The sequence below is a fragment of the Choloepus didactylus genome, chromosome 1 (assembly GCF_015220235.1).
Source record: "Choloepus didactylus isolate mChoDid1 chromosome 1, mChoDid1.pri, whole genome shotgun sequence".
NCBI lineage: Eukaryota > Metazoa > Chordata > Mammalia > Pilosa > Megalonychidae > Choloepus > Choloepus didactylus.
In genome coordinates this window covers 104,126,014-104,153,380 of record NC_051307.1, presented here as the reverse complement: position 1 = coordinate 104,153,380, position 27,367 = coordinate 104,126,014, and the positions used below count along the sequence as shown (strand labels likewise).

General features: G+C 41.4%; 1 long non-coding RNA gene across 2 annotated transcripts; it reads right to left on the bottom strand.

Annotated features, from left to right (window-relative positions):
* Nucleotides 1–6,668: 6,668 nt before the first annotated feature.
* On the bottom strand, nucleotides 6,669–26,921 carry LOC119536033. 2 transcript variants are annotated; one of them, XR_005217346.1, is made up of 6 exons: nucleotides 25,967–26,921; nucleotides 16,295–16,359; nucleotides 14,994–15,054; nucleotides 14,277–14,433; nucleotides 12,833–12,859; nucleotides 6,669–7,060 (listed from the first exon to the last, which is right to left on the bottom strand). It is a non-coding gene; the product is annotated as an uncharacterized LOC119536033 (long non-coding RNA). The 2 variants fall into 2 exon arrangements; XR_005217347.1 differs by lacking the exon at nucleotides 14,994–15,054.
* Between the last annotated feature and the right edge of the window lie 446 nt (nucleotides 26,922–27,367).

The following is a 27,367-nucleotide window of genomic DNA, read 5'->3' as shown; positions in this document are numbered from 1 at the left end:
ATTTTGATGATTTGCTTAGAGTAAGGTGTGGCCCAGTTGAGTCCCAATGGGTCTTAATCCTATTACTGAAGGCCTTAAAGAAAAGATCACAGAGAGAGAGAAGGCCAGAGGAACAGCCAGAAGCAGAACTGGGAGGGAAGGGGGAAGCCAGGAAAGGCCGCCATGTGCATTATCACGTGACAGAAATCCAAGGACCAATAATCACTGGCAGCCAGCCCCAGAATGCCACAGTCCTCTGGGAGAAAGCATTGCCTTGATGATGCCTTGATTTTGTCCTTCTAGCCTCAAGACCATGATCCAATAAATTCCTGCTGTTTAAGCCAACCCGTTGCACCATATTTGCTAAACCAGATTTTGGTAACAAAAAAGTGGAGTGCTGCTACAGAACATACCTAAAAATGTAGAAATGGGTAAATGGGTAAATTGTGTTATGAGTAGAGGGTAATGAGTAGAGGCTGGAAGAATTGTAGAGTGCTTGATAGGACAAGTCTAGATTGCTTTGAAGAGACTGTTGGTAGACATATGGATGCAAAAGATCCTTCCAGTGAGGACTTAGAAAGAAGAATTTCCATCTCTACTTCAGCCAGTTGGCTTCTCCTGGGGAATTAATCGAAAACCTTTACTGGAACTTCCAGCTTGTGACCTGACCTACAGAATTTGGACTTGTCCATCTCCACAGTCATGTGAAACAATTCCTATAATAAATTTCACAATATTTACATTATCCATATATATAGATATATCTCCTGTTGGTTCTGTTTCCCTGGAGAACCCTGATTAACAGGGAGTATATGGGATCTTTGCATTTTCTATATGATTTTTCTGTAAAGGTATAACTTCTCTAATAAAATGCACACACACACACGAAGTCAAGGTGACAGCAGGGCTGGTTCTGTCTAGAGGCTATAGGGGAGAATCCCTTTCTTTGCCTTTTCCAGCTTCTAGAGGCCACCTGTATTCCTTGGCTTGTGGCCCCTTTTTCCATCTTCAAAGCACATCAATCACTCCATTGTCACATAGCCTTCCCTATAACTGTGGCCTATCCTGCATTCCTCTTATAAAAGCCCTTGTGAATATGTTAGATTCTTGGGGGATAATCCAGAATAATCTCCCTATCCCAAGATCTGTACCTAAATCACATCTGCAAAGTCCCTTTACCAGGGTAAAATTCACATATTCTGGGGATTTGGATGTGCATTTTTGGGGGACCACTACGCAGCCTATCACAGGTGACAAGGTGTCAGGTGGATGGTGGCAGCCAGTTTTTTACTGGTGAATGCATCGCTTGTATGACTGTGTTTGCCTGCCTGAAAACCACACAACTGCTGCCACCTGCCACATAGGGGCCAGAATAGAATCCATATCTTCTGAATATAGCGCTTTTTCAGGCACATCACACCAGGCCATGGCAAAACTGTACTCACATTCATTTTTGAAAATATCCCAACCTTGTATAGACAGTAATTAATATTTGCATAATGCTTTAGAGATGATAATGTCCTTTTTATTTACATGAAGTCATTTAAATCCCTACAATAGCCCTCCGAGACAGTTATTATTAACACATTTTTACATATGAAGAAGCTAAGGCTCTGGGCGGTAAAGTGGTTTGTCCAAGGTCACCCAGCTGGTAAGGGCAAGACCAGAATGCAAATCCCAAAAGTTCCACTATACTCAACTCTAAAATTTAATTTACACATAAATCCACTTTACTAGATGTTGGTGGCACTCTGAAGTTAACTGGGATCTCCAGTGAGTTTATGAGAGAAAATGAATCAATAAATGTGAAAGTGCTTTGTAGCAGTATGACTCACTACTACAGAAAGTTATTGATGGCATTATTATTGTTAATATTATAATCATCATCATCATCATAATCGTCATCAGCTGGAATGGAGACCAAGAGAATTCGAACAGGGCTATACCTCTAATTGCTGTGTTTCAAACACTGATCTCTGCTGCCTCGAGGTCTCTGGGGACAGTGTCACAATAACACAGCTCAGGGTTATGTGGTTTCTTGGCCAATATGCAGGTGTGACTTGACTGGCTGAAGCAGGACCCTGAGTGGACAAGCCAAGCTCCCCTACCCTTGTGGATAAATAAGGCAGCCCTTGACTCAGTGAAGCAGTAGATTCCAGACAAATTCTCTTTTTTGTGAAAGGAGAGTGATCTTTCTAGGTGCAAGGTGATATTTGGTCATGTTTATTATTTTTTCCATGTCTTTCTGTCTTTTTTTTTTTTCTATGAGACCATTTGCTCTGCATTTCAAATGTGTCTAATTTGGTGGGCTGGAGGGGGCTGGGAGGTGATAGGTAGGGCCTACGTGAGCCAGATGCAGAACTGTCGCTTACACCTGACTGCTCTCAGGCAGGTGGAGCTCCACTTCGCCAGGCCTCTACCCCCCTTCTTTTTTAAGAGAAGCCCCAGCTTCTGCAATTTGCAACTTCAAAACCAGAACAGAAGACTCCTGAGAAGAAATAGCCAAGCCGCCCTCCAAGTGTGGCAGAGCAGTGAGCCGGGCCCCACCTCATTTGAGTGAGACCGCTGAGAGTCTTCACACATGGGCCACAGGAACACAGTTAGGAAGGGCTTGCTGCCACTCAGAACGACTACCCTCACCAGGCAAGGGGGGGAGGGAATGGAGGCAGGTGCATTCAAATTGTCCTGGTTTGACCAAGAGAAACGAAGCACTAAAACTCAGCGCAGTCCCACAATGAGTCAGGATGGGGGTAGAGAAGGGTGCCCAGAGCCCTTTGACCTTCTGCTTGGGTGGAAGTCCTGCTTACACTGGCCAGCTCTGGGATTCACAGCATTTGGTATGGGTCTTACTTCTTACATCCCATCGCTTTGGGACAAGGGGCACTAATACAAGTTGTTCATGAGACAAAGTTCCCTCCACCTGAAATGTGCCCTCCCAACCCCATTCTCCTAATCCCACAACCTCCACTTCTGCCTGATCAAATCCTACCAACCCATCCAGAATTCACTCATATTCTTCCTTTTCTAAGAAGCCTTCCCTCATTTCGAGCCTAAAGGAATCTCCTTGTTCTCATAACCATCTTTATCCTTTTTCTCAGATATTTGTACTTATTATTTTTAAAAATGAAAATAATTCCTCACCTATTAAATAGGGCATCCTGCTAAGCACTTTCACACTTGCTGTTTAATTTGCTGTTTATGTCTTCCTAATATTAGAAAGAGACTCCTTAAAGACAGACACAGTGTGTGACTCACCACTTCATCGTCTGCCAGGCACTATGCTCTCAAGAAATAGTTATTGGGTTAATAATTTTAGAAAGCTGTTTGGAAAAGTCCTAAATTAGTGGAGATTTGAAGTAAGCATGGAATGATCAACCTGTCCCCATGCCACTCAAAGTAGCCAGAGTGACCTCAATGAGAACCTGAGTCCCTCCCTGTGGTAGGGACTATGGGTCTGTGAGGGGCCAGAAAAATCTTAGGGTGACCACAGGCAGATCAGCTAGAGGAATCTTTGCTTAGGAGGGGGTGGGTTGAAGGAGTGCCAGGCATCTGCTGGCAGCCAAAGGGGATGCAGGTACAAACGGTAAATGAGGATGGAAGAGGAAGAATGAGTTGAGACAAGTTTAGAGCTGATGCCAGGGAAATCTGAGAGCCTAGAGTTCTTATTTAGTAGTTCTTTGAGCAGGGCCAGGAGATGCACACTGTAGAAAATATATTTGCTCCCACATAACAGGCCTGAAAGAAGCTCCACAGGCTCTCCTTCCCAAAGAGCTGGGACTGATGGTGAGGGAGTACATTTGCTATTGACCAATACCCATCTTTCCTAGCTCAAGGACCTTCCCCAGGCCATGAGGACCTGAGAAGCAGCTGGAAAACCAAAAGCACACAAGTCAGATTGATTCTCAGTCATGGCTCTACCACTAACTTACTTCACAAACCAGAATAAGTTGCTTTACTTCTTTGTGTCTTATTTCCCCACTTATCCAATGATGGGATGCAACTAGAATGTTGCTAAGGTTCCTTTCATCTTCCCCTACTTCTCCTCTTCTAAACACACCAGGAGCAAAGTCCTTCCCTTCCCCTTTCCTTCTGTGCCAGAGGTTGAGGCATCTCTTCTTCTCACCATAATTGGTCCAACAGCCTGTGAATTAGACCTTTTCTCTTCAGCCTCCCTCAAGAACCCAACTCACCCATTACGCTCATTACTTTTTGGATTGTCAGTCTCTCCTATTTCCCTTGCTCCTTTCTTTCAGCCTATCAGTATCCTTGAATCTCTCTAAATTCTTAAACATAATTGCTTCATCCAGTAACCTCCTCTTCAAGCTAAACGTATTGATTATGTACAACCATCTCCATAGTCTCCCTTCTCACCTACCCCAACACCCTACAACCTGGCTTATGACAACCCCATAAATTCTCTCTCTCTTTCCCTCTCTCTCTCTCTCTCTCTCAAGTCCTCTTTCTGAAGTTTCTGGTCACCTCCTCATTATATAACCACATTGCAGTCTTCATCTTCCTTATACCCCTACGGATGTTTGCACTGAAAACCAACTGCTTCATCAGTGTTAAAAATTCTCTCCTGGTTCTCAATTTCCACTGCCTCTTTTCTGCTGTCCATACTTAGATACTGGGATTCTTTAAGAATTGGGTCTTTATCTATTTTCACTCCACAGATCTTCCTGGGGGACCTCATTGGGTTCTAGAACTTTATTTGCCATGTATATTTTGATGTCACCTGAATCTGTTATCAGCCTCTACTTCACTCCCAAATATCAGATTTCTCTTTCCAAATGCCTACTTATATTTCCAGCAGGGTGTTTTGCAGGAAGTTAAAGCTCAGCATGCCCAAAAGAGAATTCATTTCCTCCCACCTCTCACCCTAGCTTTACTAAACCTATTCTATGTCCGTAGTGTTCAGTCCTAGTTAATGGCATTCACATCCACCTTACGTCTAAAGCTAGAAATCTCAGAGTCATTCTCAGACACTTCCTTTCCTTTACCCTCCCCATCCAGTCATCAAACCCTCAGAGTTTAAGTTCATAAATCAGCAACACCCATCCTGCCCCTCCATTCATATGCCTTGGATCAAGCTCTCACTAGTTTTCAGCAGGACCACAGGAACATCTGCCCTCGGACCTCCATGTCTCCTTGGATTATTTTCTTAAAAACCAAACCTGACCTAGGCATGCTCTTTCTTTGGAATCCCTGTTGATGACTCATTGCCTGTGGAATTGAGACAAAACTCCTTGGATGGGGCACATAAGCCCCTTCACAATCTGATTCCAAGTTCCATCTCCAGTTTTATCTCCTGTCTTCCCACCATACACAGCCACCCTGAACTTCTTACTGCAACACACTGATTTATTTCACAATTTTGAGCATTTGCACATGCTGTTCCCCTTTTCTGGAATGTGCTTCTGCCCTTCTTTGATTGGCAAACTTAGTCATAGTTTCAAGATGCAACACGAATTTCACCATCTCTGTGAGGTTGTCCTTTATTCCCTCCAGGCAGGACTATTTGCTCTGCCCTGATCTCTCACAGTACTTGTTTATATCCCCATAATAACAATTACTACACTATATTGTAATTTTCCTTTTCATGTGTCAGTCACTCCATTATGCTTTAAGATCCAAGAAGTCAAGGACCTGTACTTATTATTTTTTAAATCCCCAGGGTCCAGCCTAAGATCTGCCTCATAGTCAGCCCTGAGGAAAATACATATCAAAGAAATCAGTGAATATACACAGAAGTTCTCTACACTAAAGGAAACATTACACCCAAGTGAAATGGACTCGGATGCTAGTCCTAGTTCTGTTAATGATTAAAAGGAGGATGGACTTTGCAGTCAAACATGATGGATTTCAAATCCTACCTGCACAATTTATAGCTATGTTATCTCTGGCAAGCAACTCCCAAATCTATGCCTCAGTTTCCTTATCTCCACATGGGAATAACTCCTACTTAATAGTGTTGTTGTGGATTAGATAAGAAGGTGAATATCTAAAGTGTTTAGCACAGGATCTGGTACTTAGCAAAGTGCCGTGATTATTACCATAAATTATCTGTATACTCCTGCACTGGAACCTTCCTTTCATTAGTCTTCCCCGGAATCCCACTTTATAGAATGGGGGTTTAGACTATTATCGCTGAGTTTTCTTTCAGCTCCATCACTGCAGGATTCCACCGCAGTCCGAATGTGCAGTTACTTCATTCAGCCCTGGATTTTATCCTGCCTGGTTTTATGAACTCTAATAGATTTTAGGCATATAACCAAAGCCAAATTCATCGGCCATACTAGAGCTCCACAAGGGCATAGCCTGCTGTTCTCCAGTAGTGTCTGGCTCGGGGCTGGGCACGGGGAAGGTACTCCTTTCTACTTGGCTGAAGCAGTGGAAAAGAGGCCTGTCTATGAAGGGTTAATACTGGTAATAGGGACAGGGCGGTGCGGATTCCCAATCACTAAGTGTGCTCCTAACTTAAATGACTCTGTGAACTTATTTTGCATTTCCGTGTTTATCCCAAGCTCATTCTTATTAGTTTCCTGTTAATATCGTAGTTTGAATTGTGGCCACTGCATCTCACACCAAGAGCACACATGAGTCTATTTAAATTTCTTTGGATTCTCCTAGAAAGGAGGTGTCTCTCTCCCACATTTGCACATTTATAATTTATTTTTGACATCTTAATATGATTATTTTTGTTCTTGTAAAGTAATGGAGTAAAAGAGAAAAATAGCTGGTTGGGTTTCTTCCCCCAACATTAAAAACAGGGAAAACAGCCAATTCTTTGGAAGCCAGTAGTCTGGAGTAAGATTTGAGGTCTTGTTGAGTGAAATAATTATGCACCTCTGTAGAACAAAGCAGCACAGCATTATGGGAAAGCAACACACACAGTCTCCTCAGGAGATCTTGGGCAGTTTTCTTGCTCCAGGGCAATAACTATCTTCAGAGAGACACACAGTGCAGGGGAGAGAACATGAACTTTGGCATCAGTCAGACCTGGATTTAACTTCATCTCTTCCAGTTGCCAGCTGTGAGATCCAGGCCATTTCCTAAATTCAACAAGACTCAGTTTCCCCATCTGTAAAATGAAGATAAAAATAGTGCATACCTCAAGTTGAGGTTGAGAGAATTAAAAGAAAGAATGTATATGAACACAGAGAAGATATTCAATAAATGTAAATTCTGCTCTATGGTGAAAGCATGGTATGAATGGAATGAAGCTTTACATCTTTTTACCCTTTCTCCACAAGGGATTTAAGACAATTTTTATTGAGGTTTATAATATAAAAAAGTGAAACGAATAAAAAGAGAGAGAGAGGAAGGAAGAAAGATGAAAAGAAAGAAAAAGAGAGAGAGCAAGAAAGGGAGGAAGGAAATAAGGCAAAGGGAAAGTAAAGATGACAGAGTAAGATGGACTCAAAAAGTAAGCTTGTTTTACACAATGCACATAAGGTCCTGAGGCCATGGTATATGTGTGTGACAAGTTCAGTGTTTATATGGTGACCAATCACCCAAGCAAAACCTAGCTCTTATTGATTGAAAAGCCAAAGCGATTTTTTTTTTTTTAAACTTCTGGCAAATAAGCCCTGGAAGAAAAAACTTGAGTTCCCTTCCCTCCTCAGCACTTATTTCACTGTGTGACCTTGGACAAATTGAATTACCACTCTGGGCACCCATCTCCTCATCCGTATACAGAGGTCGGACCGGATGAACTCCAAAACCTTTTCTAGCCCCAGTGTTTTATAACTTGATCCTGCAAAATGCTTGCAGCCTTCTCCTCCAAGCATTTGTAATTTGCATGACATTCTCATTGAAATTCTTCGGCATAGTCTAAAAAAACTAGCTCTTCCTTTAGAAAGGTAGGTTTATTTCTTTCAGCTTTGTCATAGGTCTTATGACAAAACCTAGGGAATCAACTTTCTCAGTGTAATAACCATATGCTACTTAAACATACCTTACAATGGAACCATTAGAAACAATTAATACTAACTTGGGCAGATCTGAGTTTATTTAGATTAAAGGTATTATATCATTCCTTCCACCTTTTATTATATTTTTGATACGCAATTTTTTTTTCTTTTTTTTTATCATTTGTTCTCCTTGGGAATGTCTCAGGTCTAAGGAATGGAGAGTACAGGGAGTAGCCGGGGAAGGGGCTGTTGTACTGTGCTCATGAGAATCAGCAGAGCATCCATTAATTGCTCAGACAGGATTTGTCTGCTCTTTAGTCATGGCTTCTTGATCTGTATTCCTATTCTTATTTGGTGGAAGGGTAAGATGGAGAGAAGAGATATATTGAATAGTAAGGACAGTCAGGCCTTGACAATGTCTTCCTCACCCACCACTTCATTTCCACCTTTTCTGAGAGAACCTCCATTCTTTCAGCAGGAACACACCAAAGGCTTCCTGACACCCAACCTTACCTCCCACTACTTCCCTCATGTGCCCTACACTCCTACTGCAGATTCTGTGTGCCCTTGCTCCCAGCTGCTCCTCAGACACGGTAACTAACTCACCCAAGAACACACAGCCACTAAGAGACAGAGCTGAGGTTCCAGTTCACGTCTGTATAACTTCAAAGCCAGCAACTTAATCCTCAGTGTTAAACCAAATCTCCGGTAGAGTAGTATATTATTACACTCCATGAAACCTTTTCCATTTCTCCATTAAAATATCTTTTTTTGGGTCTCCCAGCCCTTTTATTATACCAGTGGTCCCCCAAATGGTCTGCATATTAGAATCACCTGGGATCTTTTAAAACTTCTAAAGCCCAAGACACACCCAAAACCAATGAAATCAGAATCTCTGGGGGGTGGGACATAGTCAATAGTAGTTTTTGATGTTCTTTAGGTGATTCAATGTGCAGACAAGTTTTGGAACCATTGGCTTATACCAGTGTTACAAGCCTTAACATAACTCAGCCAGGTACTATAATTACCAGTTTACTTCTGATTATAAACGGTAAGCTACTTGAGAGAAGAAATCTTATTTTATTCAACTTTGAGAACACACAACACCAAACAAAAAAGAGTAGCTCTGTCAATACTATCAAATGATCACATACGTCCAATTTATGTTCTACTAATTTAAAGGAACAAGGTCAACTTAGCAAGGATCCAAATGACAGAATTGGAAATGCCCCATGTTTAGGAAGTGGGCCTGGAAGTGGTAAAAGCCAACAGACTGTGATTGCTTAGAATAAAAAGAGAGGGCTCTGATAATGTGCTTTACAATTTTCTCCAATCACAAGAAAATAAACCTAGAATGGTGAGTCCTTGTTTTTAATCTCTGCTAAAGAAACAGGTGAAAGCTGCCACAGGAGTTATGTAGTTTAGACCTTAGGAACTGTACCGGTTTGTATATATTATGTCCCCCAGGAAAAACTCTGTTCTTTGATGCAATCTTTTGGGGGCAGACATATTAGTGTTGATTAAGTCGGAACGTTTTGATTAGGTTGTTTCCATGGCAATATACCCCACCCAACCGTGGGTGATAACTCTGATTGGATAAGTTCCATGGAGGTGTGGCCCCACCCATTGAGTGTGGGCCTTGATTAGTTTACTAGAGCACTATATAAGCTCAGACAGAAGAAGCGAGCTTGCTACAGCCAAGAGGGACACTTTGAAGAACGCACAGGAGCTGAGGGGAGCTTCAGCTTACAGAGACATTTTGGAGATGGCCTTTGAAAGCAGACTTTTGCTCCAGAGAAGCTAAGAGAGGACAAATGCCCCAAGAGCAACTAAGAGTGACAGTTTTGAGGAGCTGAAGCCTAGGGAGGAATGTCCTGGGAGAAAGCCATTTTGAAACCAGAACTCCGGAGCAAACACCAGCCACGTGCCTTCCCAGCTAACAGAGGTTTTCCAGACACCATTGGCCATCCTCCAGTGAAGCATTAGCAAACCGGAACAGGAACCAAATCCTAATGACCCAGAATACAAAACTCTAGAATGGTGATGAAAGAAGGCCATAGAATCATTCATCTCAACTAAGGTAAGGTTTAAGAAAGGATGAGACCATGTGTTGCTTTCAGTTCTTAACTGAAGAAGTTGGGTAAAACTTCCATTAGGAACTACAAAGAGGATTTTATTTTTTCAACCTGGCAATGTGGTGAGTTCCTGATTTTCCCTGGGGATTGCAAAACAATCCATTGTATTGGGTCCAGGCTATAAATTCAAGCTTGCAGATTGCTCAGAAGACGGTTCGAGAAAGCAAAAGGCAGATTGTCCAATCTGGCCGCTCCATGTGCCAGGAGTTATTAATTATGTCTGTTCTAATAACAACAGCTGGGAAGCAGCAAACTCAAAACATGCAGGGAAAACAAAACAAAATAAGATGGTGGTTTGCCTTAATGAGAGGAAGTAAGAGACAGCAGCTACAACACCAAGCAGGGTAGCTGGGTACAAAGCCTGCCAGCAATAAATTTCAGTGGCAATCATGCACAATCATCATAGTAGCTAGAGAGGTCATGGAATCCCAGTGGACCTTCCACCATCTGCCCAGTGACCGATGAGGTCACCTTCTTTTCTATGCTTCTCTCAGGTAGGTGTGGCAGGATGAGAGAAGTCATTGAGAGGGACTAATTAGGATTTTTTTGTTTGTGGATCATAGATCATCAGAGTTGAAAGGGACATTATAGACCAAAGAAATAGTCAAACCTTAACCATCTCTACACATGAGCTTCTAGAGAAGCTAAGTGACATAATCCAGATCATACAACAATGGCAGAGCAAGACCTGAGTTTTCGCCATTCATCTTTTTGCTGGTCAATGGTAGAATTCCTTTATTCTCACCTAGGGGACTGTCTCCTGGAATCTCCAGCAGCCTCACCTGGGCAGATACCTAAATGTTTTTGCCTCCATCATAGGCAGGGTCCTGGATCAGCTTTGCTTGGTGAATGGACCTCTCTAACCTTCTTAGGACTCTTCTCCCTGTTCAAGCCCTAGGAATTCAGACTCCGGGAAGCTATGTCATTTCTTCGAAATGGTACAAGGAAGCTGCTGTCTGGTAGGCATTTCTTCTATCAATGAGGGTTAGTTAAACAAAGGAAACCGTCAGATTTACCTGAGGGTGTCATCCCCGACTTACATACCAGCCTGCTGCCTGAAAGATTTTACAAACAAAGCCTTAGAGAGTTATGCTTCTCTCTGGCCCACTGGACTCTGATTATATAGAAGACAGGGATTGGTTATTCTTCATCTTCATATCCTGCCCGTCACTTGGAAAATGCTCAGAAAATCTTAATAAATGTATAGGCCCAACATTTAAAGGAAGAAACTTACAAACTGGAACTTACTCAGAGTTCAGTAACCAGGAAGAACTTTGAGTTGGATGAGGGAATGGCTTAAAAAATAAGATATCTAACTTGGAGAAGAAGACACCCATTGGGAAAATGATCACCACCTTCAATTAGCCAAAAGACTACCTTTGAGAAAATGAAGAATAGGAGAGTTGACTATGGGGAGGAAGACTTCAGATGATTGTAAGAAGCAGCTTTGGAAAAGAAAGCTAACAATCTGAATCTAGTGAGGACAACCTCTTGATTCAGATATGGAAGGGAAGGGTGAATAGGCAAGGAAGGGAGCTTGGCCTGTGACTTTCTAAACGTAAGGAACCTTGGACCCTTTGGAATAAAGGAGGTTTAGTGGCACTTTTACTGGAGGCAACATTAAAGGTAAGGGGTACGTATCTGGCATAAGCCAAACTGGAGACAGTGGGTAGAAAAACATAATTGTGTTTGAGGGTAGGACAAGCATGCTTGGCCCTAAGATTCCTCTTTGTAAATAATAACAGTACTGCTTACTGAGTGCCTGTATTTGCTAACCCCTGTATTATAACTTCAAACTGACTGATGACAATCCTGAGGGAGCAACACTCAGGAAGCCCCGTTTCATACAAGTTCAACTTGAAAAAATAAAGGAAATAGATTTTTAAAAACTTGTTGGCAAGATTTCTGTGAAACTGGCATACTTGTGTGTGGAACACAAATTGAAACAATCTTTTTGGAGAGCCATTTGGCAATACTTTTCAAGAGCCATAAAAATGCATCTAATAATCCCACTCCTAGGGATTTACCCCAGGGAAAATAACTCTAAAGAAGAAAAAACCTGTATGTTCAAAGCTCTTAAAAAAATCAAAACCTGGAAAGAATCCAAATTCCAACAATTCAAGAATGGTTAAATAATTTATGATATATTAACTCCATGGAAAATTATGTAGCCATTAAAATGATAAATGGGAAGACTTTGTGGCAACATGAAAGTACATAACAAATAATGTCTAAGGAAAAGAGTGGAACACAAAAGTGTGCGTGTAAAAATACTTAGGCTAGAAATCAAAAGGGACAACAGAGAAGTATAAAAAGTTCTTATGCTTTATGGGCTTTTGTGTATAATAATTGTTTGTATACTTTTTAAAAAATAAAAACTTTCACCATAGCTAAAGAAATTTGAGACTTATAGGTCATTGACTAACACTCTCACTTTTCAGTTGAAGAAACCAAAACCCTTAGAAAAGTAAATTGTCTGTCCCACAACTAAAACATAGAAGCGCAAAAAGAGAATCCCTGGAAGATTATGGTAGAGACATACGAGGTGAAAAGGGCAGGAGAAAAAATAGGATTGCCAGTAATACAAATTCTCAGGTATGGGCAGCAAACTGTCAGTTTAAGAACATAACTTCATTTTCTTTTCCTGAAGACAAGCTACCATCCACTCACAGAGTATGTTGTGAATCTGGAAAGGGAGGATTTATGTTTTATGTTTATTTTAGTTTGTTTTGCCTAATCAAGTATGTTTTGCCTTCTCTGTAACTGAAAGATCAAAACCACAACACTAAAGTATGACATACTTACAGTGAATTGCTTCAATTAGTCCATTACCTGGAAAGAAGAAAAAAAATGAGACTGCTCTCTTCAAATTTATTTCATGAACTCCTCATGCTTCCCCTTCTGGAAACTTCTCTGGCTATGATGATCTGAATATGATTCCAGTCGTAGGACAGAAAGGATCCTGCTCCAGCACCCATCTCTGAATACACAAATCCAGGTCAGTGTCGCTTCCTTTAAAGGTCATCAAATTGGTCCCTTTCTTTCTGTCCTTATTACCACTTCCTGGGGTCAGGGTCTCAGCAACCATTCTGTAAACACTTGGTGGGCACCCATTACATCTCAGACACTGTGCTAAACCTGGAGATATAATGATGAGCATGACACATACAGCCCCTGCTCTAATGGTACTCTCATTTGAATAATAGAAACAGACAATTATCATGCAAACAAATAAATCTGATGATTTAAAATGGTGATAAGTACTATTAAAACAACCAACCAACCAGGGATTTCTGATAGAGAGTAATTGGATGGAAGATAGAGGGTACAGTGTGACTCTAGATAGGGTGGGTTAGGGGAGGCCTTTTGTGATTCAGACATGCAAAAGTCTCATTTGGGTGTGTTTAAGGAAAAGAAAGACAGTTGCTGTTGCTGGGGCACTGTGAATCTATCAGTCCTGGTTCAACCAGAGAAGCAAAACCAGTAGGAGATGTATATTAAGAGATTTATTGCAAAAAAAAAGAAAAATTGGCTATACATTTGTGGAGGCTGGTTAGGCAAGTCCAAAATCCAGAAGACAGGCTGGAACTCTTGGGCATGGGAAGAAGCTGCTGTCCACAAGCAGAATTTTGTCTTCCTCAGGGAAGCCTTAGCTCTCCTTTTAAAACCTTTCAACTGATTGAATCAGGCCCACCCAGATCATCTAGGATGGAATTCAATCACATCTATAAAATATCTTCATACCACCACTTAGATTGGTGCTTGATTAAATAACTGAGGACTGTAGTCAAGTTGACACACAAAACTGACCATTACAGTGAGCAAGGTGAAGGTTGCTAAATGAAGTCAGAGAAACAGGTTAGTAGTCAGACCAGAGAGGGCTTGCCAGCTCTGGAAAGGAGTTTGGGTTTTATTCTATGTGCCATGTGAAACCATTGGAGGATTATATGCAAGGCAGTGATAAGGACTGGTTTATATGCCTAAAAGCTTACTCTGGCTGCCTTTATTTCTAGACAATTACACTAGCCCCCTTAGCAACAGACTCTGCCTCTGCTTACTGTGACCAAAGGGAATCTTCTAAGGGTGAACTTGATGTGACACTTCTTCACCTGAAAACTTTCAAAAGCTGCCTCTCACCCACAAGATAAAGCTCAAGCATTCAGCACAGTTATGGAGATCTCTCCAACAGCCTTCCACACCACCTTAAGTCCAACCATAGCACATTTCCTGCACCCCACACCACACTTACTTCTTTAGTCACCCCACTGGACTGTTCATTGTTCACTTGGTAGGCTGCACCTCCTGCCGAGGTGGACATTCAGACAAGCCTTCTTTGTTTATAGAACTCTTCCTCTTCTTTAAGCTTTGTTTGGATGTCACCTCTTCCTAAAAGCCTTCCCTCATTCCTCCAAGTGGAATAGATTAGTCACTGCCTTCCATTTTCTCACAATATGCTTTGTTCATACTTGTATTATAACACATCACATTGAATCATAACTGTGTGTGTGTGCGCACATGCATGTGTGTGTGTATAATAAACTTTTGGAGAGCAGGGATTGTGTCTTATTCATGTCTTTACATCCAGAGCAAAACACAGGCTGGGTTTAATGAATGAATAGATAGATTGATCATTGGATGGAAGGATGGGTAGGTAGATGAATGAATGGTTGAATGAATGAATGAATGAATGAATGCAGGCTACCCCTTCATTTTACAACCAAAGCAACTTTGATCTTGTTTCTCATCTCTAAAATGAAACATGAGAGTAAGTGATTTTAAAGATTGCATCTAGCTCTGATGTTCCAGGGTCTGAATGTCAACAAATCACGTGTTATTGGTCACTGGATTCAGAAAGCCTTCCTGGCTTGACTGCCTGAGATAACTTAAAAGGGCTCCAGGTTCATGATTAACTTCAAAGGGCCCATGGAGCCTTGACCTCACAGGTCTGCTACACTGAGATAAATACCTGGGCACAGGCTGAGTGTCCTCCTGTCCCAGTTGGCACCACTCGCAATACCCCATCATACCTGCTGAGGGAAGAAGCCTTGAGCAAAACAGGTTTCAAGCTGGCTCAGCAACAGCACAGCTATACATTCCTGTAAATTTCCAGGGCCGTGTGAGGGCCTGGACAGGCATGTGTGCGCCGCTATGTTTCACAGCTCCAGTGGCTATCTTCATGTACCCCATCGTCTTCTGGGTGTGGTTTTCAGTATAGACTTATATAGGTTTAGGTTGGAGGTCAGGACAGAAATAACTCCTAACTCAGCCTTCAGTGGAAGAGAAAAGAGTGAGGACACACTTATTCTCTCTCTATCAGGGTAGAAGAGAAGGTGACCTGAAATTTGTTTTAAGCCAGGGAACTTGTCTAGAGGCCAACTACAGGCCAAGCTCTACATTAGGGGCTATGGGGAATTCAAAGATGGATAAATAGTTCTTGCCCTATAAGGAATTTACCTCCTAGTTAGGGAGATCTGTAATATACTTAACTTGATACAAGTAAATTATTTGGGGAGCAGAGAGGGAAAAAGGAAGGGATCAGGGAATATTTCCTAAAGAGCAAAGTATATTCAAAAGATGCAAATGGAGATTGACCATGTCAGTCAGGGAAAGGGCTTGAACAAGAGTATGGAGGGATTGAAATGCAGGATCGTGGAGAAAGATGAGCATAAGGTGTGTAAGCGAAGCAAAGGGGATGTTTTACCTTGTTGGAAGAGTTATGACAGAAGGGATCAGTCAGGTCTTACAGGCTTGCCTCATTATTTATTTAACAAATATTTGTTGAGTGCCTGTTCTTGCCAGGTGGTGTTCCTAACATTGAGTGCCAATCTCCAAGGTTTAGAATGCATCCTAAGGGCAAAGAGGGCCAGTGGAGGGTCTGGAGAGAGGGATGAGGTGGAAAGTGTGGAGAGCCCTGCTCCCTGATTACTCCCCTTTCTTACCTGGGAGATCACTGGCAGGAGTAGCTTGGCAAGAAGTCAAGCCTCAGTAAAGGTTTGAACACAGGACCTCTCTCATCCCTTCCTAGGAGATCCTGTGATCAATTATGTATTTATCAACAGAAGACATTTGCAGAAAATGCCAGAAGTGCACACACACACACACACAAATGCTTGGACACACACACAGATCTCTCTGAAAAGGAAGGTTCCTGGAGCTAAAAGGATTCCATGTAGATGGCCAGATATCAAAAGTACCTTCCTGGCAACAGTAATAGTGGGAGTTGGCTCCCTCAGACCCCAGGGTTTAATATGAGATTTTCTCCTTCACCTTGGAAAGCAGTGGAGATCTCAGCCTTCTGTGGTTTCTCATGTGCAAACGGCAGATTTCCAGGCCTGTGATCAAAAGCAAGAGTGAGAGCTAAGAGAATCGTAAGAGAGAATGAAGCAAGTCAGAATCTGAAACTGAGGAAGAGAAAATACTACTAAACCAATGAAAGGCTCATTTTAAAGAGATTTCATCCTGGCTTTAAAAAATGCAATCAGCTTTAAAACTCCTTCTTACAGAGGGAGGAGTTTACAGTAAGTTAATCTGGAAGTTAAGGGCATACAAAATTGCCTTAAAAAGTACCGAAGAGGCAGTGATAGAAATGAATCAAGCTTCAAAATATAGGCAACACAAAGAAAGATGCTAGGAATTTAAAACAGCTTTGGGTGGCTTTTTTAAAAAGTTACTCTTGCAGATGTGGGGAGTTGTTTGACTCTTTGCTATTTTTGAAAAGTTTTCATTTTGACTGGATTCTGGGGAATTCATTAGTCCTTTACCCTGTGAACTGTCTCAGGGTCAGGGCCAGAGCTTTTATACAGAAGGGGACTTTGACAACCTTCAAGCAAAATTGGTTCGGTAAATTCCTAGAATCCCTGAGCAAAGAGACCATTTCTTATCTGTCTCTCTGTTGACTGTTGTGCAGATCTCTCAACATATTGTAGGAGTCAAACTGCTAAAAGGAGCCCGGGCCTTAGACCCAGAAGACAGGGTTCTAGTGTCAACCCTATCTCTTAAAGGCCACAGGGACCATAGGGGATTTGCCCTCCCTCGCCAGGCCTTAGTTTCCTTTTATAAGAAATGATGGAACTAGGCATTTCTCTGCGGTCCCTGCCAGAATTAATGCCCTATGAATGGAATTTGCTCAGACACCAACCTGACCAGTTAAATGAGCCAGATGCTTTTCTTTTATTCTTGGTACTCTTGAGGGAAAAAATAAATAATGGTAAAACTATATCTAACTACATACCAGATACTCTGCTAATAGGTTTAGGTTTATTATTTCACTTGCCAACAAATTAATATCCAGGATGAAATGATTCAATTAATCAGCTACAACAATTCCAAGGGCCCGGATGGAAGTTACTACAGACACAGCTCAATTTTTCCACAGCTTCTGCATTTCTATCTAGGACCCTAGGAAATAAGAAAGTATGATCTTAACAATGGCATTAGGTGCTAATAGATTTTATGAATCATCAAAGAAAGTTTAGATCATACTCGGTATCATTTTAGTGTTTAGCAAAGTGTGTTGCAATTTACTTCTTTGGAAACCAAGAATCAGTCAATGATATAGACAGTAACCAGATGAACCAGAATTTTCCATTACCCAGAATGCCCCATTCCCTAGCCATTTCAGGTAAACAGGAATTTACTATGACATTAGAATAATAATAGCCCACAAGAACTAGATTCAGATCATCGTGGGCTTGCCAGCTGTCCAGCAATGCGTCAACTGTAGAGATTGCTGTCCGCTCCAGCAGGGCATCACTGGGACCCAATCACACTCCATTTCAGAAATCATGGGCGGTGTTTCCATGGAGCTCTGCCCAAAAAGAGGTGATCTAAATCTTGCATGAGAGATGTACATCAACAGGGAGCTTTGCCTAGAACACTGTGACCTAAAAAATCATATTAAGGAACTCAGAATGTGGAATCAGTTTCAGAGACATCAAGTGACCTTGTTCAAGGCACCTTGCAAATCGCTCTGCCTGTTTGACTCTCTTAATGAATGAAAACTGCCTCGGTGAATACCCAGGCCAGTGCCGCGCCCCAGCTGGGGGCAAACATTCTGATTTTCACTGCTGTGTTTTTTTTGTTGTTGTTTTTTTTTAATGCAGCCTGCTCCTTCTATTAATCATCTTTCTGTTTGTTTAGTTCTGGGAAGGCAAGCACTGATTCACAAAGGGAAAGATTGTCTAGTAGATGGACTGGAACAATATCTTCGCTGCATCTCCTTTTGAAGATCTTTGCATTTTCCTTTGAATATCCCTTAAAGAAGGACATGTGATACATTTCTTGTGGAGTTTAGTGCCAGGTAGAAGTCACCCCCACCCCACCCCACTCTTACCAATGAATAGCTCTGCACCTCTTTATTGAATGGTGGGGGCTGTGTAATACAACAGATTTCTTTTTTGTTTTGTTCTGTTTGTTTGTTTTTGTTTTATTTAAGCTGCTGGGAAGCTCAAAATCAAACTATATGCTTCATTAAAATTATTCTTATTCTGGGTTTTCTTCCTCATAACTGTCCTCCTCTTTCATGACTAGGTCTTAATCTTCTGTCCACATTTTAATGAGCCTGTTATCTCATGTCTAATATTATAAGTTACTTCAAACCCTTTTTGGAGGCAAGTGGCATGCAAATACATCAATAATGTAGACTAATCTTTCACAAACGCTTCCCAGATGTGGAGAGTAATTTGGAAGATTAATGTTTATTCTATGATGAAGAATGAAATTTCATTTCTAACACAAATTAATCATTAATATTTTAAAGTTTGTATAAAATAACAATAAGCTTTGGCATCACCCTTACCATTTACAAGGTAGATGCTTTTACATATGTGATCTTATTTTGTAATTAGTGTTCACACTTTACAGATGGGGAAAGTGAGGTTTAGAGAGATTAAGTGGCTTGCCAGAAATCATAGTTAGTGAACTCTGATCTTTTGACCCTAAGCCAAGTGTTTCATTGTTATTTTTCCCCCACAATATCATCTTGTCTTTCACTGATTTCTCATTTAAACCTAATTCTTCTCATTATCTCCAATCAATTGTTTTTTAATAATTAAATTCAGTTTTATTGAGATTTATTCAAATACCATACAGTCATCCATGGTGTACAATCAAGTGTTCATAGTATCACCATATAGTTGTGCATTCATCACCACAATCTATTTTTGAGCATTTTCTTTACACCAGAAAGAATAAGAATAAAAAATAAAAGTAAAAAAGAACACCCAAATCATCCCCCCCATACCACCCTATTTTCATTTAGTTTTTGTCCCCATTTTTCTACTCATCCATCCATACACTAGAATAAAGGGAGTGCGATCCACCAGGTTTTCACCATCACACTGTCACCCCTTGTAAGCTACATTGTTACACAATCGTCTTCAAGAGTCAAGTCTACTGGGTTGGAGTTGGATAGTTTCAGCATTTAAAAACATTAAAACCTAAAAATGGTTATCTATATAGTATGTATGAATGTTCACCAGAGTGACCTCTCGGCTCCATTTCAAACTATTGTTTTTTAACGTGTCAATCAGAATTGAGGAGAAAAACTGTCTTAGCTGAGATGATCTACAGAAAGTCTGGAAATCACTGATTTATGATCTAAAGGATGAAGCTTGAAATGGTCACTTTTAAAGATCTGAACTCCCTGAGATCCAGCCTCAGTTTAACTTATAAATCATATGCAATCCTGTAAAAGGAAAATGGGAAAATGTAGCCTCTAACATGTTTTTCCCTTCTAGATAAGTTGTTTAAAACACCTTTCCCATCCTTAGTGGCACCCAGAATATCAAATCAATGGATTGTTGGGACAGTCAAGGAGAATGGTCCATTGCTTCTTAGGGCTTGTTGTGAAAACACAAAGATATACTTTATATTTAAGTCTAGGGGTCATGATGTTTTTCTACCAAAAGGGCCAACCTGCTTTAAAGTGACTCTGAAAATAAGGTGTTAGTAAGCACTGCATTTGTATTTTTGTTTTCTCCTATTTTAGGCTATCCATCTACTGCCAACAGCAAGTTGAAAAGCTCTGGAGATAGTTTGTTCAAAAAGTTCACTGGCTGTAGGACATTGTACGAGGTCACGCGCCCTAAAAGAGGGTTGTATCCAACAGCATCCTCTCTGATTCTCCCTCTCCAGGTTTGGTCAGACCCAGTTCTGGTTTCCCATTAGGCCCCAGATCCTGCCCACAGTCTGGGGGTTGGAAAGGCTAATCTCAAAGGGCTAGAAATGAGTCAGTTTCCACGCTCAGCTTCAGGCGTGCGGCTTCCTGGAGCACAGACGAGGAAGCGCTGAATTTCAAAGAGTGACTTTTTTTTCTCTTTGCATACCATATCCGGAACTGAAACCACCAATTCATTTCACTTAAGATGTCACACTACACTCTGATCATCAATAACATTCCAGAGATAAGATACCAAGGCTTCACCAACTGAGTCATTCTGTCTCCTCTCTCTTTTCTTTGGGTGATGTTGGTGGCGGCTGCTGCTGCTTTTTCTTCTTTTTTTATTTAGTCCTGACAACACATAATTCGGAGGCCTTTGTTTTTCACAGGTGTTTATGAGAACAAGGAGTCAAATATCTAAAAATCTGCTGAGGGGTTGACCCATAACTTTCTGCTTTCCCAGGCAAGTCAGTCTAGCTGACTGTGAGTGTAAGTGCATAGATTCAATATCCCACTCCCCCGGCAACTGGTTTTGCTGAGGGCTTCTACACTGATGTAACAGGTCACCTCATTAACCCGTGAAAGTGGTTAAAAGATGGAGTCTGTGGAGAGATGCATGCAAACCACCCTCACGAACAGGAAAGCGGCTGAAAATATACACATCCTCCTTATGGGGCCGTCACATCAACATATTTAGGAGGAAGACGGGTCCCTCCATTTATACAGCACATTGCAATTTACAAACCACTTTCACATCCTTTCTCTCTCTTGATTCTCACCAGAACTTGTGAGATCAGCCAGACAAGCATTATCTTCCCCATTTTAGCGATGAGGGGACCCAATGCTAATAAGTAGAATGACGAGCCCAAGCAGTGACAGCAAAAAAGCCAGAGACCTCACACTAGAAGCCAGTTCTATCGATTCCAAGTCCAGTATTCTTGCCAACCAACCTGACATATAATATAATATTACATCATATCCATGATCTAATGTTATGCTGTCATTTGACTTTTTAGAATTTCAGGTTCTCATAGGATCAGGGTTAATGGCTCTTGGTTATTACTTTTGTCTAACCCTTCTGGGCCTCTGCTTTCTTCATTCAAAAAAGGGAACAATGGCATTAAAATCACTCACTGTGGGTTTCAGCCCTAACATTCTCTGGATCCATTTGTCCTTGACTCCTGCACACATAGGATTAGACAAAAATGTAACCCAAAGTGTTCACCATGGAGCATTTGTCCCCAGAATGGTAATAGTGCTGCATGGTGTTAGGTGAAAATGGTTACCATGTTCAAATAAGTTAGTGAAGATCAGGCTTATTCAAAATGAAACGGCTTGCTTTGCTTCAGCCCTTACAAGAGGTTTTAATGCAAATGTACATTATAAATCTACAGGGGTGAGAAGATATAGCTCTGTGGATACACAACATTCCTCTAGCTTGGCCCTAGCACACAGATCTCATGGGATTAGTGTTCCATGGAGCCCACTTTGCGACTTTTTCTAATGATCCCATTGGTCTCTGAAAGCAACCACACAAATCCCAAGAGGAATTTTACAACCAGTCCAGCACCGCATACCCCCATCCCTCACCCATCCCAGTACTGTTCTCACCAGGCCATGGAGTGTGGTTCTCCAGGTCTGATGCCACCTAAAGTTGAGCATTTCCAGTTGCTCAATCTGGATCACATCACTCAGCCACAGAGACCTTTGTGTTTAAAAAATTCCTCCAAGCCATCTGAGAGCAAGGATTTGCACATGTTGCCTGAATGCGGCCTAGAGGCAGTGCCTTTTATTGCTTGGAAATTTACTGCCCCTTCATTTCCTTGAATGTAGGATCCCATCATTCTCCTATTATTGGAGGAAAGAGGAGAGGCTGGCCAGGGATTTTTCATTCTGTCTATTGTCATTCTGTCTCCCGTGGGTCTTTTAGCATCCCTTTCCTCTTCAGAAAAAGGAATTCTAGGTTGTGTCATTTCAAAATCATAGACTCTCAGAGAGACTCCTAGGGGTGTGGCAGGCCAAGGGGGACATTCATTCAACCCGTAAGCCTGTCTTAGTTTGACTCTTCCCCTTCAGCATCCCTTCCACAGCCTCTGCTGAACAGCTCCTGGGATGAGGCTCCTACTACCTCCAGAGGCAGCCTGGCTCCACATTTTAACAGCTTAGATTATTGGACAGTTCTTAACTGAAGTTGGCCTCATGGGAACTTCCTCCCATCGAAGGCTCTGAACAAGCCTATCATCTTCCACAAGCATGAAAAGTATTTTCACCAGTCTGACAGGTGATGATACTTGTCTTAAATCCATGTCTTAAAAGCCCCATGAGCAGCATGTACAACCATTCTCAAGCCCAATATATCTCCTGCTAAATTAACCTCCAGTAATCGTTTCCAAGATCTGTTGCTCTAGTGAGGAAGACTTTGTGGTGCCAAAGATATTATTTACCTATTCAGTTGGGGATCCTTCTCTCAGAGTTTAGATTTCTGTCCTAAGAGTAGGTCAGCACGGTGTAATTGTGAAAATCTTATGGCTCACACTCCCTTTATCTAGTGTATGGACGGATGAGTAGAAAAATGAGGACAAAAACTGAATGAAAAATGGGGTGGCATTGGGGCGGGGTGATTTGGGTGTTCTTTTTTAGTTTTATTTTTTATTCTTATTTTTATTCTTTCTGGTTTGGGGTGATGAATGTACAACTTTATGATGGTACAGTTGATTGTACACCATGGATGATTGTATGGTATGTGTATATATCTCAATAAAACTGAATTAAAAAGAAAAAAGAGTAGGTCAGCAAATGCCATCGAGAAGTCTGGCTGAGTGTTTCTACTTTGGTCTTCAGCCACAACTTATGCTTGGCTGAAGACTGCTAGCTACATGAGAAGTTGAGACAAATTATCTTTAATTCCAGAATAACATGAAATTTCCTAGTATTAAGTAGGCAATGGAAACTTCAGGAAGAAAGAAGGCATATAAGCAAACAGACACTTAAAATGGCCTTGCTAATTCTGTTTTGCTTTGCAAGGAGAAAAATCATTCCCATTTTCCCCTGAATAGAGGTTCTATAGTCTTTATCACCCATTTCATTAGCGCTTTACATGTAAACATGAATATTTCACATTCATTATCTTATTTATCCCCCCAAACAACCCTTTCAGCTGCAGATATTATTGTATCATTTCATACCACTTGATTATTTTGTGAGAGCACTGGTGTTTCTGAGATTGCGGTTATGGGCCAGAGTTTTAACCTTTTGTTCCATTGCTAGAATCCTGGACTGTGGTTCAGAAGTCTTGGGTTCTATCTAACCCCTGCACGACCTTAAGCATGTCACTTTCTCTCTTTGGCCTTCAGTTTTTCCATCTGTAAAACTGAAGTGGGAGAACAAGATAATCTCCAAGAACCCTAATCATGGTCACCCTCTTAAAACTGTATGTCCTTGTTCACAAAATAAACGGAGAGGCAAAAAAACACAGCTGGGTGCAGGAGGAAGGCAAAACTTCCCTGCTATTTGCCACTTTCATGGTGAGTGAGAAGCATTTGTCTCATTATTTTTACATCCCAAAAGAAAAACACATCCAAAATCATTAATTACCACAGGCACAGTGACAATTATTTTTTAATGTAGAAACTCTGCTTGGCTCAAGTAAAGAAATTTTTGAGAGAAAGTTCAACTTCTGAAACTGCTAGTGCTTTCCTGTGATGGTATGTGGGACGGGGTGGGGGTAGGGAACAGTAAGCCAGACAGTTCATCTTAGGGGTAACCTCTTTGGTTTATGTAAAATATATGACTCAAAGCAAATTCACCTTGTAGGCTGCCGTGCCTGAGTGAGGACGAAGCCTCACTCAAAAAGGACTGAGCCCTTCAAACAAGTAACCAGCTCCATCACTTTGTTCTGTATTGTGATGTTTAATTTCCAGAGGAAAGATCATCTTCAAACCACAAAAATGATGATGCTTTTGGGAACAAAACAAAAAGCAACAAAAAGGAAAACTCATGTCTCCTAAATGTAGAGATTTCGATATGAACTTGCCTATTGTTTGTATTTCACACCCACATTCTTGATGCCCATTATCTCTGAAATCATTTCAGTTTCCAAAAACAATTTAAAGCACTCCTACACTCGGGGCTTTTGATAAACAGTCCGGTTTCTACAGAGAGGAACGGTACTCTGTGTGTGTGTGTGTGTGTGTGTGTGTGTGTGTGTGTGTGTGTGTGAGAGATCGACATTGGGAGACAAAGAAAGTTGGGTGGTGGAGACAGGGAGAGAAAGTGAGAACACACTTGTGAGCTCTACAGCTCAAGCTTGAGCACCTGCAAAGACATGAGAATTACTGTAATATAGCAAGGAATTCTATAGGCATGGGTCTTTCCTCCATGATCTCCCTTTTGAGTTTGCAAGAAACTTTGGGTAATTTCACTCTGATGCTATGAATAAAAATAAGAACAAAAGTCAGAATAAATATAATGATTAACATTTCTGAGCACTTACAATGTTTCTAAGAGCTTTGATGCAGATGAACTCACATATTGTTCATGAGTCTGAGTTGATCCTCATATTATGCCATTGTACAGATGAAAAGGTGGAATCACAGAGAAGTGACCTCCCCAGTCTCTTGATCATGAACACTGAATCAAAATCCTGCCTGACCATCATCAAGATTCAAGATCCCACTTTCTCTGGGAAGCGATTTTAGTGAGATGGAATCTTGATTTCCTCTGGGCAGCCCCGAGCTTTCTCATGGCACAGAAGCTTCTGCCTTAAGCTACAGTTACCTAAGTATATATCAAATCATCTCTGCTCTAGTTATCTATGCACATACTATATCATCTCTGCTATAGATACCAGGATCCTTATGATCAGGGTGGTATTGAATGTATCTCTGGGTTCCCACAGCATAACAAAGTGCCTGACACTGTGTAGGCACTTAGGAAATACCAGTTGAGTAAATGAATGAAGAAACCCAAGTTTCAGACCTGAGTTCTCACAGTCAAGGTTAGAAAAAGCAATACAGCAACTTCTCTAGAGTTAAAGCTAGCTGAATCTTGAGACAACTATCTGAGACATTTTAAATAAAATGTCCCACTCATTTTTAGCTATGAATTCATTTTCACCTCTTTCATAGCTATGGTTGGTAGCCTGTCCATCTTTCTGGAAAATAGGTTTCAAAAGACATATTGTAATAAAGGAGAGAAAGCTTAAGTCATATCAAATTTTGAAGTTGTTATATTCTCCATTGCTGATTCTGAAGTCAACTTCATACAGGTTAACTTGATATAGGTCATCTTAGCTTCCAAGGAGCTCCTCATCCTTTTAGAAACAGAGCAGAACCCTGTAAGAATACAGGTTATGCTTCATCCCTAAAGCACAGCCAGTTCATATAGAAAAACTGAAATGTAATGGGACACCTCTGATGAAGGTGTAATCTTATAAAAAACTCATCAAAATAGATGACCCCCCCTCAAAGTTCATCTACTTTAATCAGCTCATTTGGCAGATGGGGATAATGTAGCTAAGAAAGAATGATGGATCAATTTAAGAATAGAAGTGAGAATAGACCAAGGTCAGGAAATTTCTAAAAGAGACACCTCATTTGCCTACTTCATTTTGCTAACCTTCAGGACTGGATTACAAGTTCCTAAAATAAAGCCCATCTGGATACATTTGGGGTAAAAGTTTGATTTGGGTATAAGTCCTCAGGCTTAGGCAAGACCATTCATGAGGAACTGGATGAAAAGGGGTCTCTATTTTTGATCACATATGAAGTGTTTATGCCTACCAAGTCAAGGCAGGATAAATTAGTTGGTTGGCATCAGAAGAGCATGAATCACCATTCTCACCAGCAATAAATCGAATTCCTGGCACAGAATGCATCAAATGCAAATTGACAGCTGAGATTGGAGCATCCTGGCCTTCCTCCATCCAGGGTTCTTCGGTTCATTCTCCAAGCTGTTTGAAAATGTTACATTGTCCCCCAAGTGATGGTCAAAGGGTTTTAAAGTAGTTGTGATGACTGAAAAATCAGTTGCCAGTGACTGAAAAATGGGTAAAAGTTAACAGTAGCTGAGCACAGGGTAATGGCATGCAAGGTGAAGGCAAAGGACACATGCTTGAGCACTGGCTTTGATCCTGACACAGTGCATGACTTTGAACATGATACATGATGCTATGGGCCTCATTTTCCCCACTGAAAAATTGAAGAGGATTGGCCAGGGGATGTCAAGACTCCTTCCAGTCCTAGGATTCATTGAGCCTATGAATTTATCACTTCCTTCTTGTTCTAGACTTCATTTCCTGGGGTGGGCAGCAGCTCAGAAACTTCTCATCTCAGCGAACAGTCCTGACATCATCAGGTAAAGGCCATTTGGGGGCAGGCAAAGTGCACAGCTCTTCGAGTCAAGAGAGCGAGCCTGGTTCAGTCTCAACTCTACACCAAGGTGAGCAAGTTGCTTCAGCTCCCTTTCTTAACCTCTAATTCTTCCTCTGAAAAATGCAAATAGTAATACCGATTTCACAGAGTTGTCTGTTGTTGGGTGAGCTTATGGATGTCAAAGTGCTTTGTAACCTGGAAACAATAAAGGGTTGAGTGGATGAGGATGAGAATGAAGATGTAAATAAGTCAAGGACACTTTCTGATTTTTCATAAAGGTACATACAAGCTATGGATTCAGGGTTGACAGGTAAGGGGGATTGACATGGAGGCGGGGGATCTGTCTGAGTTCTTGTGCTCTGCCCCCCATGAGAACTCCACCAGATGCCCCTGCATTAAAACTTTCCTTAGTTACCACCAGCACTACCCAGTTTCCCCAGTTCAACAGAAGGTCTCATAATCTCGTGCACCTCTCTTACATCTTACTCCTTCCTCCTCCTCACCCCCATCACTGCCGGCCCATCTGGGGTGTCAAATCAAAACCCCTGTACAGATATTTCACCCTCACCTCTTTAGTCTTCTAGACGATCTAAAAGAAAACAGCGGAGGCGCTCCCTCCACCCACGCATGTCCCTTTGTTTTGAGGGCTGCCTCAGCTGGCTGGCTTTGTGGCAGTTACAGCTCCTGGCCAGAAAAACTGCTTCATTTCCAAGTCCTCTTTTGGCACCTAAGTGCTGGGCACTCAGCAGGTGACCTGGCATGCTGGCATATGATAGGAACAACACAGAGGCTCGAAAACATAGCTTTTCA